The following is a 19,578-nucleotide window of genomic DNA, read 5'->3' as shown; positions in this document are numbered from 1 at the left end:
ACTGAATTTTATGGAATTATTGAAGATCGAATGTTTTAGCACCATTGTAATTTGTAAATTTTAACTTGTAATTTGTCTTAACTTGGATTTTATTTGCAATTTATGTAATCTGATGTATAATGTATTTTATGTTGTAAGCCGCCCTGAGCCTGCTTTGGCGGGGAGGGCGGGATAGAAATTAAAAGTTATTATTATTATTATTATTATAAGGAGATTTTGTGTTCCCAACCTCAGTAGTCTCTGGGGAACATGTGGGGAAAGACGGTCCTTCAGGTAGACAGGTCCCAAGCCATATAGGGCTTTAAAGGTGATAACCAGCACCTTGTACCGGACGTTACATTATGTCGTTATGTTCTTAGTGGTCTGACTATGATCCACCCTGAGCCCGTTATGGAGAAGGGCAGACTATAAATCTCCTAAATAAAATAAAATAAAAATAAAGCAACGCATGTAGCTCTTTTTCTTCATTTTCTTCACGGAGAAGGACTGTGGCTCAGTGGTAGAGCATCTCCTTTGCATGCAGAAGATCCAAACTTCAGTTCCCAGCACCTCCACCTGAGTAGACAGTACTGACAATGATGGACCAAGTAGCAGTAAAAGAAGAAGATATGTCCGGGAGGGACAGTGGCTCAGTGGTAGAGCATCTGCTTGGGAAGCAGAAGGTCCCAGGTTCAATCCCTGGCATCTCCAAAAGAGGGTCCAGGCAAATAGGTGTGAAAACCTCAGCTTGAGACCCTGGAGAGCCTCATAAGTGTTAGGGAGGAATGGGTGGCTCAATGGCAGAGCATCTGCTTGGTAAGCAGAAGGTCCCAGGTTCAATCCCCAGCATCTCCAACTAAAAAGGGTCCAGGTAAATAGGCGTGAAAAACCTCAGCATGAGACCCTGGAGAGCCTCATAAGTGTTAGGGAGGAATGGGTGGCTCAGTGGTAAAGCATCTGCTTGGGAAGCAGAAGGTCCCAGGTCAATCCCCGGCATCTCCAAAAAAGGGTCCAGGCAAATAGGTGTGAAAAAAACCTCAGCTTGAGAGCCTGGAGAGCCGCTGCCAGTCTGAGAAGACAATACTTACTTTGTTGGCCCAAGGTCTGATTCAGTATAAGGCAGCTTCATATGTTCATATAAGGCAGCTTTGTATGTTCATGTGTTACAGATACTCAGCCGAGTGTCTCCCAGTTTTAATTTCCACGCACACACTTGTGGCATCAGTGAGATTAAGGATTCTTCCCTGTGCCAGATGCAAGAAACGTTGCTAGGTCCCACTGCTTTCTCTGGCTGATGTTTTCTGGGTTGAAGAGACGTAACCTCCGAGGAGGGAGCTCTCCATGGTGCTGATTCACATTTGATTTAATGAGCCAAACTGCTGGGCTGACACTAGAGCAGCCAGCACTTGGAGGAAGCAGGTCGCATCCGAGAATTCGTCCAAAGTTTATTCTTAGCTTTCCCCCCCTTTCCCCCCTTTCTCTGTCTCTTTCTCTCTGTCTCTCTCTTTCTCTCAGCTCTGGCGTCATGTTTAACAGCTTGTACATTTTGCAATGCCTTCTTTCATCACCATGGCAACAGTTAAAAATTAAGGTGAGTATGTGGAGAGAGTTCAGTGCTATGGGAGGGCCGGCGAACCAAACCCTGTGGTTTTTTTTTCAGCTGATCATGGTTGCTATGGATTCAGAGGACCACGATGTGATGAAGAGACAATGGGAAAAGCTTCCTCGGGGAGAGCTGTCTCTCTCCTGCCGCTGGGATGCAGAAACTTTCGACACAGTTCCAAGCCAAATGATTAGAGGTGTGAAGCAATACCTCAGTGTTCCGATGAAGAAAATATGAACATAAGAACAGAAGAGAAGCCATGTTGGATCAGGCCAATGGCCAATCCAGTCCAAAAGTCTGTCACACAGTGACCAAGAAAAACAGGTACCATCAGAAGGTCCACCAGTGGGGCCATGACACAAGAAGCTCTCCCACTGTTGGCTCCCCAGCGCCAAGAATACAGAACATCATTTGCCCCAGAGAGAGAGTTCCAACAATAAGCTGTGGCTAAGAGCCATTGTTAGACCTCTGCTTCATATGTTTATCCACTCCCCTCTTGAAGCCATCTATGCATGTAGCTGCCACCACCTCCTGTGGCAGTGAATTCCATGTGTTAATCACCCTTTGGGTGAAGAAGGGATATCGAAGTAGTTCTCCATGAAAAAAAAAAGATGGGTTGTTTTTTAAACCCCACTTCTCTACCCTAAGGAGTCTCAAAGTGTTTTACTATTCCCTTCCTCTGCCCAAAACACGAACCTTATGGAGTAGATGGGACTGAGAGAGTTCTTGGAGACGGTCTCCCTGAAGGCTTCGTGTGGAGGAGAGTGGGGGAATCAAACCAGGTTTTTCAAATTGCCATCTACTTCTCTTGACCACTTCACAATGCTCTAAATATGGTTCTAGTCCCCAAAAACAGAACCACTTGCTTCCAGGAACAGTGGTTTCTTAGCTTTAAGAAGCCCATTCCGCACTGAGCTATCTGTTCTTATCCTGACATCTCATGTATCATGGTAGCTATAAGGATGAGCCAGGAGTCATGGTGTCCCTAGTTCAACTCTTACCTCACTCAAGAGTACACACCTAGAACACTGTGCTCCCAGCTTGGTTTGCTACCCTCTCTCCATCTGTAATACGTGGCTAATGGCCATGCAGAACATGCAAGTCCACTTGTAAGGATTATTCCCATTGCATTTGAAGATTTTTGTTTTTGTTTTAAACTCCTGAACTCGGCAGAAGAAGAGGAATGTTGGTACTTGAATGAAATGGACACTTGCATTGAAGTCTTGGGCTTTACTTCTGTATACACCTCCTTTCCCCCCTCTTGGACACACACCTTAATGTGGTGATGAGGTTTGTAGGTCAGCAAAGCTGAGAGCATTCTTGGTGCTTGGAGGGGTGCAGTGGGAGGGCTTCTAGCCAGGGCCCTACTGGTGGACCTCCTGATAGCACCTGGTTTTTTGGCCACTGTGTGACACAGAGTGCTGGACTGGATGGGCCATTGGCCTGATCCAACATGGCTTCTCTTATGTTCTTATGTGACACAGAGTGTTGGACTGGAAGGGCCATTGGCCTGATCCAACATGGCTTCTCTTATGTTCTTATGTGACACAGAGTGTTGGACTGCATGGGCCATAGGCCTGATCCAACATGGCTTCTCTTATGTTCTTATGTGACACAGAGTGTTGGACTGCATGGGCCATAGGCCTGATCCAACATGGCTTCTCTTATGTTCTTATGTGACACAGAGTGTTGGACTGGAAGGGCCATTGGCCTGATCCAACATGGCTTCTCTTATGTTCTTATGTGACACAGAGTGTTGGACTGGAAGGGCCATTGGCCTGATCCAACATGGCTTCTCTTACGTTCTTATGTGACACAGAGTGTTGGACTGGAAGGGCCATTGATCTGATCCAACATGGCTTCTCTTATCTTCTTATGTGACACAGAGTGTTGGACTGGAAGGGCCATTGACTTGATCCAACAGGGCTTCTCTTATGCTCTTATGAGACACAGAGTGTTGGACTGGAAGGGCCATTGGCCTGATCCAACATGGCTTCTCTTATGTTCTTATTAATTCAGAGGGCTGCCATTGAGTAGGAAGCAACTTGACTGCCCTTATTCTCACACAAGCTCATGTTGACTCATTAACAGCACCATCCTAAATCAGTGTTATACCCTTCTAAGTCCTTTAAATAACAGCCCTTTGTGCAGAGTGGTAAGCTGCAGCATTGCCGCCCAAGCTCTGCTCATGACCTGACTTTGATCTCAACGGAAGCTGGGTTCAGGTAGCCAGCTCGAGGTTGACTCAGCCTTCCATCCTTCCGAGGTCGGTCAAATGAAGGGAGGAAAGCGTAGATGACCAGGGAAGGCAATGGCAAACCACCCCGCAAAAAGTCTGCCGTGAAAATGTTGTGACACAATGTCACCCCAGAGTCGGAAACGACTGGTGCTCGCTACCTTTAGCTTTTAAGTCCTTTTAAGTCAATGGCTGTAGAAAGGCGTGACTCTGTATCGGGTGGTGTTGCAAGAGTCTCCATTTCTTAATATTGTTTTGAGACTTTGGAGGCAGGAGCGTAGCTTTACGGTTTTCCTTCCACCATCTAAGTCACATTTCCAAACTTAGGCTAGACTCGTGAAATTGTGAATCTCATCTGCCAGAAAGCACCTGGCTGCCTGTCACCTAACCGAACAATTCCCCAGCAGTAGAAAAGTTAGAGCGGAGGAGGAGAGGAGGCAGAAATTCTGGGACGAACACATGTCAAACACCACAGCTGTATCAGTGGCACACAGGTGCTCTCAGGTGTATGGGACACTTCAAATGATCAAATCAAGCCCGGAATAGCCTGAAATGATTTGCCGAACCAGTTTGGTGTAGTGGTTAAACGTGCGGACTATTATCTGGGAGAACCGGGTTTGATTCCCCACTCCTCCACTTGCACCTGCTGGAATGGCCTTGGGTCAGCCATAGCTCTGGCAGAGGTTGTCCTTGAAAGGCAGCAGCTGTGAGAGCCCTCTCCAGCCCCACCCACCTCACAGGGTGTCTGTTGTGGGGGAGGAAGGGAAAGGAGATTGTGAGACGCTCTGAGACTCTTCGGAGTGGAGGGCGGGATATAAATCCAATATCTTTTTCTTCTTCACCCACCTCACAGGGTGTCTGTTGTGGGGGAGAAGGGAAAGTGGATTGTGAGCCGCTCTGAGACTCTTCGGAGTGGAGGGAGGGATATAAATCCAATATCTTCTTCTTCTTCAGTGCCATTAACAGTGCCATGGGTTGCTCGTGCTACTCCGTTGTTCCTGTGACTTCCTAGAAGAAGACGACGAAGATATTGGATTTATATCCCGCCCTCCACTCCGAAGAGTCTCAGAGCGGCTCACAATCTCCTTTACCTTCCTCCCCCACAACAGACACCCTGTGAGGTGGGTGGGGCTGGAGAGGGCTCTCACAGCAGCTGCCCTTTCAAGGACAATCTCTGCCAGAGCTATGGCTGACCCAAGGCCATTCCAGCAGGTGCAAATGGAGGAGTGGGGACTCAAACCTGGTTCTCCCAGATAAGAGTCCGCACGTTTAACTTAACCACTACACCAAACTTGCTCTCCTACAGATCGCCCAGTCAAACTGGAGAGCCAGTTTGATGTAGTGGTTAAGTGTGCGGACTCTTATCTGGGAGAACCAGGTTTGAGTCCCCACTCCTCTACTCACAGCTGCTGGAATGGCCTTGGGTCAGCCATAGCTCTGGCAGAGGTTGCCCTTGAAAGGGCAGTTGCTGTGAGAGCCCTCTCCAGCCCCACCCACCTCACAGGGTGTCTGTTGTGGGGGAGGAAGGTAAAGGAGATTGTGAGCCACTCTGAGACTCTTCAGAGTGGAGGGCGGGATATAAATCCAATAGCTTCTTCTTCTTCTTCCTGAAATGACTCAGTTTGTCTGAGCTTAATTCCAAGGAGAAGGGAACCAGACTCTCATATTTGGAAGAATAACATTGATAAGTGTTTGAGCCAAAAAGGATTGTTAACTTCTCTACCGACAGGGAAGAAAAGTATACATATATAGCAGAAGACCTTGCTTGCTTCAAATTGGCTAAAAAAAAAAAAAGGCAGGAAAATTGGCACAGTCAAAAAGCAGCCTTGAAGGAGCATGGCTAAAAACACGACTCAATAACCCTTGACTAGAAAAACAACTGGAAGTGCCCAGAGTGGAAGCTGGCCTAAAAAAAAATCACCTCAGCCGACTTTAGGGGCATCCGAAGTCATGAATCATCCGGATCCCAAAAGGCAAAATGTCTGATCTGGCCTTGAGCTCCCCCATCAATATCTTCATGGAGCGCCAGAAGAAAAAGCAGGACGGGGGAAATCAGAGCTGCATTCCGAAGGGAGATTTCTTTTATTTTATTTATAGCCCACTTTTCACACTGAGATTCGAGACGGATGAAAGGATATAAAAACCGTGTGGCCGGGCGTCGGAAGGCTAGAAACCGGTGAGTCTTCAGTGATACATTCTTATTAAAAGAAGATTAGACAAATTATAAAGGAAAGGTCTATCGGTGGCTACTAGCCATGGTAATTAAAGGGAATCTCCACATTCAGAGGGCCACCAACGAATCCCAGAGCCAGGTGGCAACATCAGGGAAGGCCTCAGCCTCTATATCCTATTGTTTGCTGTTCAGAGGAACTGTTTGACCACTGTGTGGGACAGAATGCTAGACCAGATGGACCACTGCTCTGATCCAACAGGGCTCTTCTGATGTTCTGATGAAGGCCTTGGCCTCTTTGCCCTGTTGTTGGCCCTCTAAAGGAACTGGTTGGCCACTGTGTCAGACGGGATGCTTAACTATATGGACCACTGGTCTGATCCAGCAGGGCTCTTCTGTTCTTATGGAGGCCTTGGCCTCCATGCCTGTTGTTGGCTCCCCAAAGGAACTGGTTGGCCACTGTGTCAGACAGGATGCTGGACTAGATGGACCACTGGTCTGATCCAGCAGGAACTCTTGTTATGTTCTTATGAAGATCTCAGCCTTTTTGACCTGTCGTTGGCCTTCTAGAGGAACAGGTTGCTCTCTGCATGAGACTGAATGCTGGACTGGATGTACCACTGGTCTGATCCAGCAGGACTCTGTTCTCTGTAGGCCTCACCATCTATGCCCAGTTGTTGGCCTTATTCTGTATGGGACAGAATGCTGGATTTGATGGACCCCAGTTCTTCTAACCCAGAAGGTCTGTTCTTATGACGGCATAAGAAAACCAAGGAACAATAATATTGGACTTGGGCTACAGAATCAGAGAGCAATGTCAGCAACAAAACTACTGAAGCAAGACATAATATAAACAGTAGAGAACAGGAAAGTGCAAGACATAAGACCATTCAGGTAAAAGCTAGGTGATACCTACAAAGAACAACATGGTAGACGACCATTTGGTTACATTCTACTATAGTTCTTTATAAGAATGCCATCCTGAACACTTCTGTTCAGCACACGCTGTAGGATGATGGAAGTGTGGGAGCTTCTCTGATTGTAATGCGTCAGAACATGGCCTCCAAATATGTGTAAAGGTAAAGGTAGTGCAAGCATCAGTTGTTTCCGATTCTGGGGTGATGTCACATCATGACATTTCCTTGGCAGACTTTTTACGTGGTGGTTTGTCATTGCCTTCCCCGGTCATCGACACTTTCCCCCCAGCAAGCTGGGGACTCATTTGACCGTCCTCAGAAGGATGGAAGGCTGAGTCAACCTCGAGCCGGCTACCTGAAAACCCAGCTTCCGCCAGGGATCGAACTCAGGTCATGAGCAGAGCTTGAACTGCAATACTGCAGCTTTCCGCTCTGTGCCATGGGGCTCTTTCCCCCAAATATGTGCAGCGACCACTAAAAATACATGCACACATCTGGGTTTACAACCTGCTTGAAGGAAGCTTTGTGTGTTTGTGTGTGTTAAATACCGTCAAGTTGCTTCTCACTTATGGCTAGCCTACAAATTGATGAGCTCCAAAATATCCTATCATTACCAGCCTTGCTCAGATTTTGCAGACTGCAGGCCTCCTTGATTAGAAGGGCTTCTAGTGTCCTGGCCCCGCTGATGGAGCTCCTGATGGCGCCTGGGTTTTTTTGGCCACTGTGTCACACAGTGTTGGACTGGATGGGCTTCTCTTATGTTCTTCATCTCCTCTCATGTTGTGCCTTCTTCTTTTCCTGTTGTCTTCAACTTTGCCTAGGATTATTGTCTTTTCCTGTGACTCTTGTCTTCTCGTAATGTGACCCAAGTACAATTTCCTCAGTTTAATCATTGTAGCTTTTAGGAAGAGCTTAGGCTTGAACACGAGCTTAACACCAGCAAAACTCTCCGAAAAACTCTCCGACAAGAGATGCTACGATCCAACTTTCTAGCTTGCTAACAAACCTGTCACTTGCACTAGCCCTTGTTGCCATGGTGGAACGGGCTGCAATTATCACCACCTTCCCTTCCTGAAGGGATATTTATCTTCACAGCGTGATCCCAAAGATAAATGCTAAAGTTGAAAATTCAGAAGTGCTTACCACAGGGCGTTATAGCACAACAGCTACACAGAAATGAAAGTACAAGACAGATGATATGGGGGGGAAGAGACACAGAATCATAGAGTTGGAAGATACCCTCCAGGGTCATCTAGTCCAACCCCTGCACAATGCAGGAAATTCACAAAGACCTCCCCACCCCACACCCGGCTCCATGCCCAGAAGACAGAACAGAAAAACAACCGTACAATATCAATCCACCGATAAAGCAATGTATACCAAAAACTCTTCTATTGTCTGTTATAATATTATGAATAGTCCTTGAGATTCACAGAACCATGGAGATGTCGGCTTCTTGATAAAGCAATTTGCATGTGAAACGTGGAATATCATCTGGCGATCACGTAGAAGAAGAGCATTTGTAGGACCAGCTTGCGCTTGAGGAAGACTCCATCTTTTTTATACTTTGAACATTGGGTGCAGTGATTATAGCCCGCCCTTGGCTTCCCAAAGGAGTCTCAGAGTGGCTCACAATCTCCTTTCCCTTCCCCACCCCACGACAGGCACCCTGTGAGGTAGGTGGGGCTGAGAGAGCTCTGACAGAAACTGCTCTTGAGCAGAACAGCCTTGAGACAACTCGTGGCTGACCAAAGGCCACATCAGCGGGTGTATGCGGAGGAGTGGGCAATCAGACCCGGTTCTCCCAGATAAGAGCCCGCGCACTTAACCGCTGCACCAAACCAAGCACTAATATAATTCTGCCTGCCCTCCCCACCGCGATCTTCCCAAGACCACAGTGTTGGCATGGCGACAGTCCCATCCTTTTTTAATTTAAGAGGTCTTTAAAAAAAATGAAATACAGTTTATAAAACAACATCTTGTCGGCAGTCATGGCTCCTGAGAAGTTTCTTTTCTAAATATTAATAATAACCAAAATGGTTTGACAAAAGGTGTTTTCCCTTCCCTGGCACTTTCCCGCAATACAGATAACCATGGCTTTTTTTTTGTAGCCGGGATTCCTTTGCATATTAGACCACACCCCTCTGATGTAGCTCCTGGAGCTTACAATAGGCCCTGTGCGAAGAGCCCTGTAAGCTCCAGGAGGATTGGCTACATCAGGGGTGTGTGGCCTAATATGCAAAGAAGGTCCTGCTAGAATTCCTTACAGGGCTCTTCTCACAGGGCCTGCTGTAAGCTCCAGGAGGACTGGCTACATCAGGGGTGTGTGGCCTAATATGCAAAGGAGGTCCTGCTAGAATTCCTTACAGGGCTCTTTGTACAGGGCCTACTGTAAGCTGCAGGAGGATTGGCTACATCAGGGGTGTGTGGCCTAATAGGCAAAGGAGGTCCTGCTAGAATTCCTTACAGGGCTCTTCTCGCAGGGCCTGCTGTAAGCTCCAGGAGGGTTGGCTATATCAGGGGTTGTGGCCTAATAGGCAAAGGAGGTCCTGCTAGAATTCCTTACAGGGCTCTTCTCACAGGGCCTGCTGTCAGCTGCAGGAGGACTGGCTACATCAGGGGTATGTGGCCTAATAGGCAAAGGAGGTCCTGCTAGAATTCCTTACAGGGCTCTTCTCACAGGGCCTGCTGTAAGCTCCAGGAGGATTGGCTACATCAGGGGTGTGTGGCCTAATAGGCAAAGGAGGTCCTGCTAGAATTCCTTACAGGGCTCTTCTCACAGGGCCTGCTGTAAGCTCCAGGAGGACTGGCTACATCAGGGGTGTGTGGCCTAATAGGCAAAGGAGGTCCTGCTAGAATTCCTTACAGGGCTCTTCTCACAGGGCCTGCTGTAAGCTCCAGGAGGATTGGCTATATCAGGGGTTGTGGCCTAATAGGCAAAGGAGGTCCTGCTAGAATTCCTTACAGGGCTCTTCTCACAGGGCCTGCTGTCAGCTCCAGGAGGACTGGCTACATCAGGGGTATGTGGCCTAATAGGCAAAGGAGGTCCTGCTAGAATTCCTTACAGGGCTCTTCTCACAGGGCCTGCTGTAAGCTCCAGGAGGATTGGCTACATCAGGGGTGTGTGGCCTAATAGGCAAAGGAGGTCCTGCTAGAATTCCTTACAGGGCTCTTCTCACAGGGCCTGCTGTAAGCTCCAGGAGGATTGGCTACATCAGGGGTGTGTGGCCTTACATGCAAAGGAGTTCCTACTACAAAAAAAAAAAGCCCTGCAGATAACATTCTTGAATGGTGGCAGGGTGCAGCCGTTTGAGCCGTACCAGTCAACGTAACAATTATGATGATGGGAGAGGTGGAGGAGAGGACTATGCTCAAGGAAACTGCGAGGAGAACTCACAGTTTTCGAAAGGAAGGCTCTCTCAGCCAGCTGCTTTCGCTCATCTGAAGGGAAGCGATGCCACACAGCAGCCGATGTGGGAACAGCAACCGCAAAACTCGAACATTATCGGCTGCTGAAAAAAAGCAACCCCTTCCGCAACCCGCTTTTCCTGACATGCCTATGGACAGGCTGACCTACCCGGTGACCTTTTCAGCTTGCAAAAACACCGGAGAGGTGTCCCTGCACTTCTAAAGCCACGGGGCACAGATTGCAATTCGTGACAAGACACGCCTAATGAAAAACAAACTGGAGCAAATTTGGAACTTCCTTCTAGGGGTGCGTTCGTCAGTCCTTTCGGCTTGCCTGTCCTTCTGTGTGCTGTCATCGGGGAGGGATGACATTATGGCAGGGGTTTTTGTAGCAGGAACTCCTTTGCATATTAGACCATACCAGGGCTTTTGGGTTAGGAAAAAGCCCAGCAGGGAATCATTTGAATATTAGGCCACACCCCCTGACATCACCATTGTTTCACACAAGGGTTTTTTTGTAGAAAAAAGCCCAGCAGGAACTCATTTGCATATCAGACCATATACCCCAGGTTGAGGGAGGCAAGATTGACATCCACCAGAGAGAGGGCCTTCTCGATTGCTGCCCCCTGTTGGTGGAACCAGTTGCCAGAGGATGTTAGGGCCTTGCGGGACCTTGCCCAGTTCCGCAAGGCCTGTAAGACGACACCGTCCCAGCTAGCCCTTAGTTGATTCTGAAATGCCGATATAGGAAGTCAGGCACGATATCTAATAAATAGCGAACGCCATCGGAAATGAAATGACATCAAACGATGTTAGCACCTGGCTGTTTTAACGTTTAATTCTAATTATGATGTATTGTGTGTGAAATGTTACTGTGATTTTATTGCCTGGGAGTAATTGTGTGAGCCTGCTTTGGCGGGGAGGGTGGGATATAAATCCAAGAAACCGTAAACCCTGACACCAAGCCAGTCAGAACTGTTCTTTCTTTCTTTCTTTCTTTCTTTCTTTCTTTCTTTCTTTCTTTCTTTCTTTCTTTCTTTCTTTCTTTCTTTCTTTCTTTCTTTCTTTCTTTCTTTCTTTCTTTCTTTCTTTCTTTCCTTGGATTTATATCCCACTCTCCCCACCGAAGCAGGCTTAGGGCGGCTCACAACAGTCAAGACTAAACAATAAAACAATGGAAAAACATTGGAGTTCCGACAATTGATAAAAAACAGTTAAATGATCTACAACAATTTAAAACCGTTTGGGCGCTAGTATGAATTTTCAATTTCAGCATATTCAGCATCGTTGGGCATCCTCTTGTACTATAACTCAGCAGAAGGCTAGTCGAAAGAGTACCGTTTCGCAGGCCTTGCGGAACTGAGCAAGGTCCCGCAAGGGCCTTACTTCTTCTGGAAGTTGGTTCCACCAGTAGGGGGCTGCAATTGAGAAGGCTCTCTCGCTAGTAGACTTCTGTCTCGCCTCCCTCAGCCCGGGGATCAACAATAAGTTCTGCGTCCCAGATCTAAGTACCCTCTGGGGAACATGTGGGGAGAGACGGTCCTTAAGGTAGACAGGTCCTCGGCCAGATAGGGCTTTAAAGGTAATAACCAGCACCTTGTAGCAAATCCGGAATACTATTGGCAGCCAGCGCCGTTCCCGCAGCCTTGGCTGTATGTGCTCCCATATAGAGAGACGCAATAACAGCCTGGCTGCCACATTCTGCACCAACTGCAGTTTCCGGGTATGAGACAAGGGCAGCCCCATGTAGAAGGCATTGCAGTAGTCCAGTCTCGAGGCGACCATCGCATGGATCACAGTTTCCAGGTCACTGCGCTCAAGGAAGGGGACCAAATGTCTTGCCCGCCTAAGATGGAAGAAGACGGATTTGGCAGTGGCTGCTGTACGTTCCTGCTCAAAAAAAAAAAAAAAGCCCTTGGCCACACACCCCTGTGAGAAGAGCCTTGTAAGGAATTCTAGCAGGACCTCCTTTGCATATTAGGCCACACCCTCCTGATGTAGCCAATCCTCCTGGAGCTTACAGCAGGCCCTGTGAGAAGAGCCCTGTAAGGAATTCTAGCAGGACCTCCTTTGCATATTAGCTCGCACCCCCTGATATAGCCAATCCTCCTGGAGCTTCCAGCAGGCCCTGTGAGAAGAGCCCTGTAAGGAATTCTAGCAGGACCTCCTTTGCATATTAGGCCACACCCCCTGATGTAGCCAATCCTCCTGGAGCTTACAGTAGGCCCTGTGAGAAGAGCCCGTAAGGAATTCTAGCAGGACCTCCTTTGCATATTAGGCCACACCCTCCTGATGTAGCCAATCCTCCTGGAGCTTACAGCAGGCCCTGTGAGAAGAGCCCTGTAAAGAATTCTAGCAGGACCTCTTTTGCATATTAGGCCACACCCTCCTGATGTAGCCAATCCTCCTGGAGCTTACAGCAGGCCCTGTGAGAAGAGCCTTGTAAGGAATTCTAGCAGGACCTCCTTTGCATATTAGGCCACACCCTCCTGATGTAGCCAATCCCCCTGGAGCTTCCAGCAGGCCCTGTGAGAAGAGCCCTGTAAGGAATTCTAGCAGGACCTCCTTTGCATATTAGGCGACACTCCTCTGATGTAGCCAATCCTCCTGGAGCTTTCAGTGGGCCCTGTGCTAAGAGCCCTGTAAGCTCTTGGAGGATTGGCTACATCAAGGGTGCGTGGCCTAACGCGCAAAGGACTTCCTGCTATATAAACAAGCGCTGCATAATGATACAGCCTGATTTTGTCAGATTGTGGAGACTAAACAGGGACGGGAGGTTCTGTAGAAGAAGGCAATGGAAAACCACCTCTGCTTCTCACTAGTCTTGAAAGCCCCTTGCTGGGTTTGCCTTAAGTCTAAGCTAAACAGGGTCAGTAGTTGGATGGAAGACCACCAGACCTTTTTCTGAGCACAACGCACAGGAAAGCAATTCTGGATGGCTTGGCGTCAGGGGGTGTGACCTAGGGCAACCAAATCCCCAGTCTGGGCTGGGGCTCTCCCACCCAGGAGATTCCAGACCTGCTGATGCACAATGGGCTGGTGGGGAGAACGCCCCCCCCCCTGATGTCACCAGCATGATGATGTCACCTACAAGTGACATCATCACGCCGGCGACGTCATGCGCTGGTTGCTCTAGGCGTTTCCAGGAAAACTCCGTGGTTTCCCCTGACGCTCTAGCAATTTGGGAGGTAAAACTCTATGGTATAATAGAGTTTTTCCCCCTCCCAAAATGCTAGAGGCTGGAGGGGACTTGGCAACCCTAGTGTGACCTAATATACAAAGGAGTCTTTGCTGGGCTTTTTCTACAAAAAAAAAAGCCCTGTGCAAAACAAGGGTGATGTCAGGGGGTGTGCATAAAAAGCCCCGAAGATCACCAAGGAAGACTCTGCAGAGGAAGCCCATGGCAAACCACCTCCGCTTCTCACTTTCCTTGAAAAGGATATTTTGGTGATCATAGGAAGAGAATACTGACATGAACACACCTGAAGCTGCCTTATATTAAAACAGACTGTTGGTCCATCAAGGTCATTGTTGTCCGCTCAGACTAGCAACAGTTCTCCAGAGTTTCAGGTAGAGCTCTTTCACCATCACCCGTTGCTTGGTCTTTTTGCTTGAGATGCTGGGTATTGAATCCAGGAACTTCTGTGAGGAAAGAGAGAGCCAGTGTGGTGTAGTGGTTAAGTGTGTGGACTCTTATCTGGGAGAACCGGGTTTGATTCCCCACTCCTCCACTTGAACCTGCTGGAATGGCCTTGGGTCAGCCGTAGCTATCGCAGGAGTTGTCCTTGAAAGCGCAGCTTCTGTGAGAGCCCCCTCAGCCCCACCCACCTCACAGAGTGTCTGTTGTGGGGGGAGAAGATATAGGAGATTGCAAGCCACTCTGAGTCTCTGATTCAGAAAGAAGGGCGGGGTATAAATCTGCAATCATCATCACCATCATCTTCTTCTTCTAGAATTTAGGGGTGGAATTCTAGCAGAGCCAGTTTGGTGTAGTGGTTAAGTCTGCAGACTCTTATCTGGGAGAACCGGGTTTGATTCCCCACTCCTCCAACTGCACCTGCTGGAATGGCCTGCTGGCATGGTCTAGGGTCAGCCATAGCTCTCGTAGGAGTTGTCCTTGAAAGGGCAGCTGCTGCAAGAGCTCTCTTGGCCCCACCTACCTCACAGGGTGTTCGTTGTGTGGGGGAAGGTAAAAGAGATTGTGACCGCTCTGAGATTCAGACTATAGGGCAGGATATAAATCCTATATCACCTTCTTCTTCTTTAAAGCACAGCTTCTTCCACTGAGACATATCCCCTCCCCAACATATAAAATGTGCATGGGACAAGAAGCTGCAGAAGAATTGAGTAAGAGCGACTGAAAAATCTAGGTAGAACAAAACCACCTGATCCAAATTAACGCTGAAAAATTCATTGAATCATAGAATCATAGAGTTGAAAGGGACCTCCTGTCATCTCTTCCAACCCCCTGTACAATGCAGGAAGCTCACAAATATCTCCCCCTAAATTCACAGGATCCTCATTGCTGTCAGATGGCCACCTAGCCTCTGTTTAAAAACCTCCAAGGAAGGAGAGCCCACCCCCTCCTGAGGAAGCCTGCTCCACTGAGGAACCGCTCTAACGGTCAGGAAGTTCTTCCTAACGTTGAGCCGGAAACTCTTTTGATTTAATTTCAACCCATTGGGCCACAAAAAACAACTCCTCACTCTAAAAGAAAACAAGATCCATTCTGCATTCCTCTGGTGGCAAGAAACTTCCCCTAATGAAAGATGGTCTGTGTATCATGAAATGCTCCTTCCTAGGGTTGCCAAGTCCACTTCAAGGAATATCTGGGGACTTTGGGAGTGGTGCCAGAAGACATTGGAGGTGGCACCAGGAGCAAGGTTGTGACAAGCATAACTGAACTCCAAAGGGAGTTCTAGCCATCACATTTAAAGGAAACACACACTTTTTAAATGCCTTCCCTTCACTGGAAATTATGAAGGATAGGGGAAGAAGAAGAAGATATTTGATTTATATCCCGCCCTCCTCTCCAAAGAGTCTCAGAGCGGCTCACAATCTCCTTTCCCTTCCTCTCCCCCACAACAGACACCCTGTGAGGTACATGAAGATATTGGATTTATACCCCACCCTCCACTCCGAAGAGTCTCAGAGTGGCTCACAATCTCCTCTACCTTCCTCCCCCACAACAGACAATATCTTCATCTACCTCACAGGGTGTCTGTTGTGGGGGAGGAAGGGAAAGGAGATTGTGAGCCGCTCTGAGACTCTTCGGAGTGGAGGGTGGGATATAAATCCAATATCTTCATCTATCTCACAGGGTGTCTGTTGAGGGGGAGGAAGGGAAAGGAGATTGTGAGTCCATCTGAGACTCTTCGAAGTGGAGGGCGGGATATAAATCCAATATCTTCCTCTACCTCACAGGGTGTCTGTTGTGGGGGGGGGGGAAGGAGACTTTGAGCCACTCTGAGACTCTTCGGAGGGGGGGGGGGCGGGATATAAATCCAATATCTTCATCTTCTTCTTTTTGCTGTGGCTTCGTCTCTCCTCTGTGGTCCCGTTTACATTGTGACCCCGCTCCAAGTGGCAGCAGGAGAAAATCTTCTATTTAAAAAAAAAAATGGATAACAAACTTCTGGGGGAAACTGGGACGTAACATCCTCTGTAGGAATTTTTAAGAACTCCATGCTTTTATCATTTTGGTAGCTGGTCGCTAAGAGACTTTTGGTGTCATTTCAGACATAACTGTTTTTAGCAACAGGCTGCTAATGGATTTTATATACCCTTTCATACAAAGCTACTTCTTATGTCTGGTTAGCAAAGTGAAGTTGAGGCGTTCATGAGATAAACTGCTTTCTTCTGCTTTCATCTGAGACCTAGTTTTGTGTAGAGACTCAGTGTGCGGACTCTTATCTGGGAGAACTGGGGTTGATTCCCCACTCCTCCACTAGCACCTGCTGGAATGACCTTGGGTTAGCCATAGCTATCGCAGGAGGGCAGCTGCTGGGAGAGCGCTCTCAGCCTCACCTACCTCACAGGGTGTCTGTTGTGGGAGGAAAAAATATAGGAGATTGTAAGCCATCCTGAGTCTCTGATTCGGAGAGAAGGGCGGGGTATAAATCTGCAGGCTTCTTCTTCTTTCTGGTTTGGTGTAGTGGTTAAGTGTGTGGACTCTTATCTGGGAGAACCAGGTTTGATTCCCCACTCCTCCACTTGCGCCTGCTGGGATGGCCTTGGGTCAGCCACAGCTCTTGTAGGAGTTGTCCTTGAAAAGGCAGCTTCTGTCAGAGCTCTCTCAGCCCCACCTACCTCATAGGGTATCTGTTGAGTATGAGAACTGCATTGTGTATTTTTAATGGTGTTCCTGCCTGGCTCATTGGAACCTGTAGGACTGAGCTTGGGGACTCAGGAACGATGCGCTGTAGGATCCAAATCTCTGCTGCCCTGCTCCAATCACAGGCCCCCTGCTGATTTGAATGATCCAATGGCATGTTTGCGTGGGGAACCTCGTTGTGTATACCTTGTTGGCCCAGTTCTACAGTCTTAGAGTGCAGCCCTATACTTTGCTGTACTATAATGAAGAGCTATGATCACTACTACCTCGCCTCTTCCTTGCGTTGAACCCGCTATATCAGGGGTGGCCAACGGTAGCTCTCCAGATGTTTTTTTTTTGCCTTTAACTCCCATCAGCCCCAACCATTGGCCATGCTGGCTGGGGCTGATGGGAGTTGTAGGCAAAAAAACCTGGAGAGCTACCATTGGCCAGCCACCCCTGTGCTATATTATAGTGTCTGGAGAGCCAGTTTGGTGTAGTGGTTAAATGTGCAGACTCTTATCTGGGAGAACCAGGTTTGATTCCCCGCTCTTCCACTTGCACCTGCTAGCATGGCCTTGGGTCAGCCATAGCTCCGGCAGAGGTTGTCCTTGAAAGGGCAGCTGCTGGGAGAGCCCTCTCCATCCCCACCCACCTCACAGGGTGCCTGTTGTGGGGGAGGAAGGGAAAGGAGCTTGCGAGCCGCTCTGAGACTCTTCGGAGTGGAGGGCGGGATATAAATCCAATATCTTCTTCTTCTTCTTCTGTTGCGGGGGAGGAAGGTAAAGGAAATTGTAAGTCACTCTGATTCAGAGAGAAAGGCAGGGTATAAATCTGTAGTCTTCTTCTTGCAGAAGTCGCTGAACATATTTCAGCGCGTTAAGTATGAACATATTTCTACTACAATAGTAGAAATAGGTGTGATTCAGCTTCCACTGAGCATGTTTAGATGCAGAACAGGCAAAACGGAAATGCTTCTTTCCAAAGATCATGATTCAAATGTGAAATTTGCTGCCAGGGAATGTCATAATGGTCACAGGAAAGGGTGGAATTCTAGCTGGAACTCCTTTGCATATTAGGCCACACACCCCTGATGTAGCCAATCCTCCAAGAGCTTACAAAAAAAGAGCCTTGTAAGCTCTTGGAGGATTGACTACATAAGGGGTGTGTGGCTTAATATGCAAAGGAGGTCCTGCTGAATTACACCCCTGGCCACTGGTATACATGGCTTAAAAAGGGAATTAGAAAGGTTCATGGAGGAGAGGTCTATCAGTGGCTACCAGCCATGGTGACTAAAGGAAACCTCCATGTTCAGAGGCTGCCCTTATCTTAGTTAGCAGTTGGGTTAGAATGGATAAAAGGAAGTCCTTCTTCACCCAAAGGGTGATTAACACATGGAATTCACTGCCGCAGGAAGTGGTGGCATTCATAAGCATAAACAGCTTCAAGAGGGGACTGGGTAAACATATGGAGCAGAGGTCTTTCAGTGGCTATTAGCCACAGCTTATCATTGAAACTCTCTTTCTGGGGCAGTGATGCTCTGTATTCTTGGTGCTTGGGAGGGGCAACAGTGTGAGGATTTCTAGTGTCCTGGCCCCACTGATGGACCTCCTCATGGCATCTGGGTTTTGGCCACTGTGTGACATACAGTGTTGGACTGGATGGGTCATTGGCCTGATCCAACATGGTTTCTCTTATGTTCTCATGTCTGGGGCAGTGATGCTCTGTATTCTTGGTGCTGGGGGGCGCAGTGGGTGAGCTTCTAGTGTCCTGGCCCCACTGGTGGACCTCATGATGGCACCTGGCATTGGTTGTTGTTGGGTTTTTTTTGCCACTGTGTGACACAGAGTGTTGGACTGGATGGGCCATTGGCCTGATCAGACATGACTTCTCTTATGTTCTCATGTGTGGGGCAGTGATGCTCCGTATTCTTGGTGTTGGGGGGGCACAATGGGAGGGCTTCTAACATTCTGGCCCCACTGGTGGACCTCCTAATGGCACTTGGTTTTTTTTGGCCACTGTGTGACACAGAGTGTTTGACTGAATGGGCCATTGGCCTGATGCAACATGGCTTCACTTATGTTCTTAGTTCCAGGAAGCAACATCAGGGGAAGTCCTCAGTCTCTTTGCCTGTTTTTTGCTCTCCAGAGGAACTGGTTGACCACAGTATGGGACAGGATGTTGGACTAGATGGACTATTACATCTGGTCCAGCAGGGCTCTTCTTATGTTCTTATGAGTAGATGAGGTATTCAATAAACAGTGCAATGGGATTAGGTTTGACCCAGCAGAGCTCTTCTTTTGTCCTTATGGCATACTCCCTTATAATGCCTTTTGAGTGCTACCGTGTGCAGTGAAGGAGGGATCGAGTAACACAATAACAATGCGTCCTATATATATATAATAGCCATTTCCACAGGATGCCACCTTCAGCAGAACCAAAATTTTGCCTCATCGTGGGGTCCCGTATTTTTGATTGATGCTTTCTACTGGCACCAGTTCAAACTTCAAGGAAGAGAGACCATCAGGCGCAAAAGACTCGTTATAACTGATAGCTCTCATTCTTGCCGATGTTTGTATTTTCAGCTAAATATTCTAGCCGGAGGCAATGGGGCTTAAAACTGATTTACACCATTCCGGGTCACTTCCGCAGCCACAAAAGAATCGCTGCTGTGGGAAAGGGGGAAAAAAAATTACAGTACTCAGCTTTTATTTTTTCCATTTTGTAATAGACTCCCCCCCACACACACACACACCCTCCTGGTCGCAGCCTCTGCTCGCTAAACTCCTTGGGGTTCCCATGCAACAGAAAATATTAATTGTATGTTGTTGTTTTTTTCAAGAGAACCACAAAAAAAAATGTATTTATGTATTAGGTTTATAGCCCTCCTCCCCCTGTACAACCGGGCTCCAAGCAGGTGTCAACCACTTTCATACAAACAATATTCATAAT

The sequence above is a fragment of the Heteronotia binoei genome, chromosome 4, assembly GCF_032191835.1.
Source record: "Heteronotia binoei isolate CCM8104 ecotype False Entrance Well chromosome 4, APGP_CSIRO_Hbin_v1, whole genome shotgun sequence".
Classification (NCBI taxonomy): domain Eukaryota; kingdom Metazoa; phylum Chordata; class Lepidosauria; order Squamata; family Gekkonidae; genus Heteronotia; species Heteronotia binoei.
The sequence above is the reverse complement of the archived record's forward strand: the minus strand, read 5'-3'. Positions refer to the sequence as shown.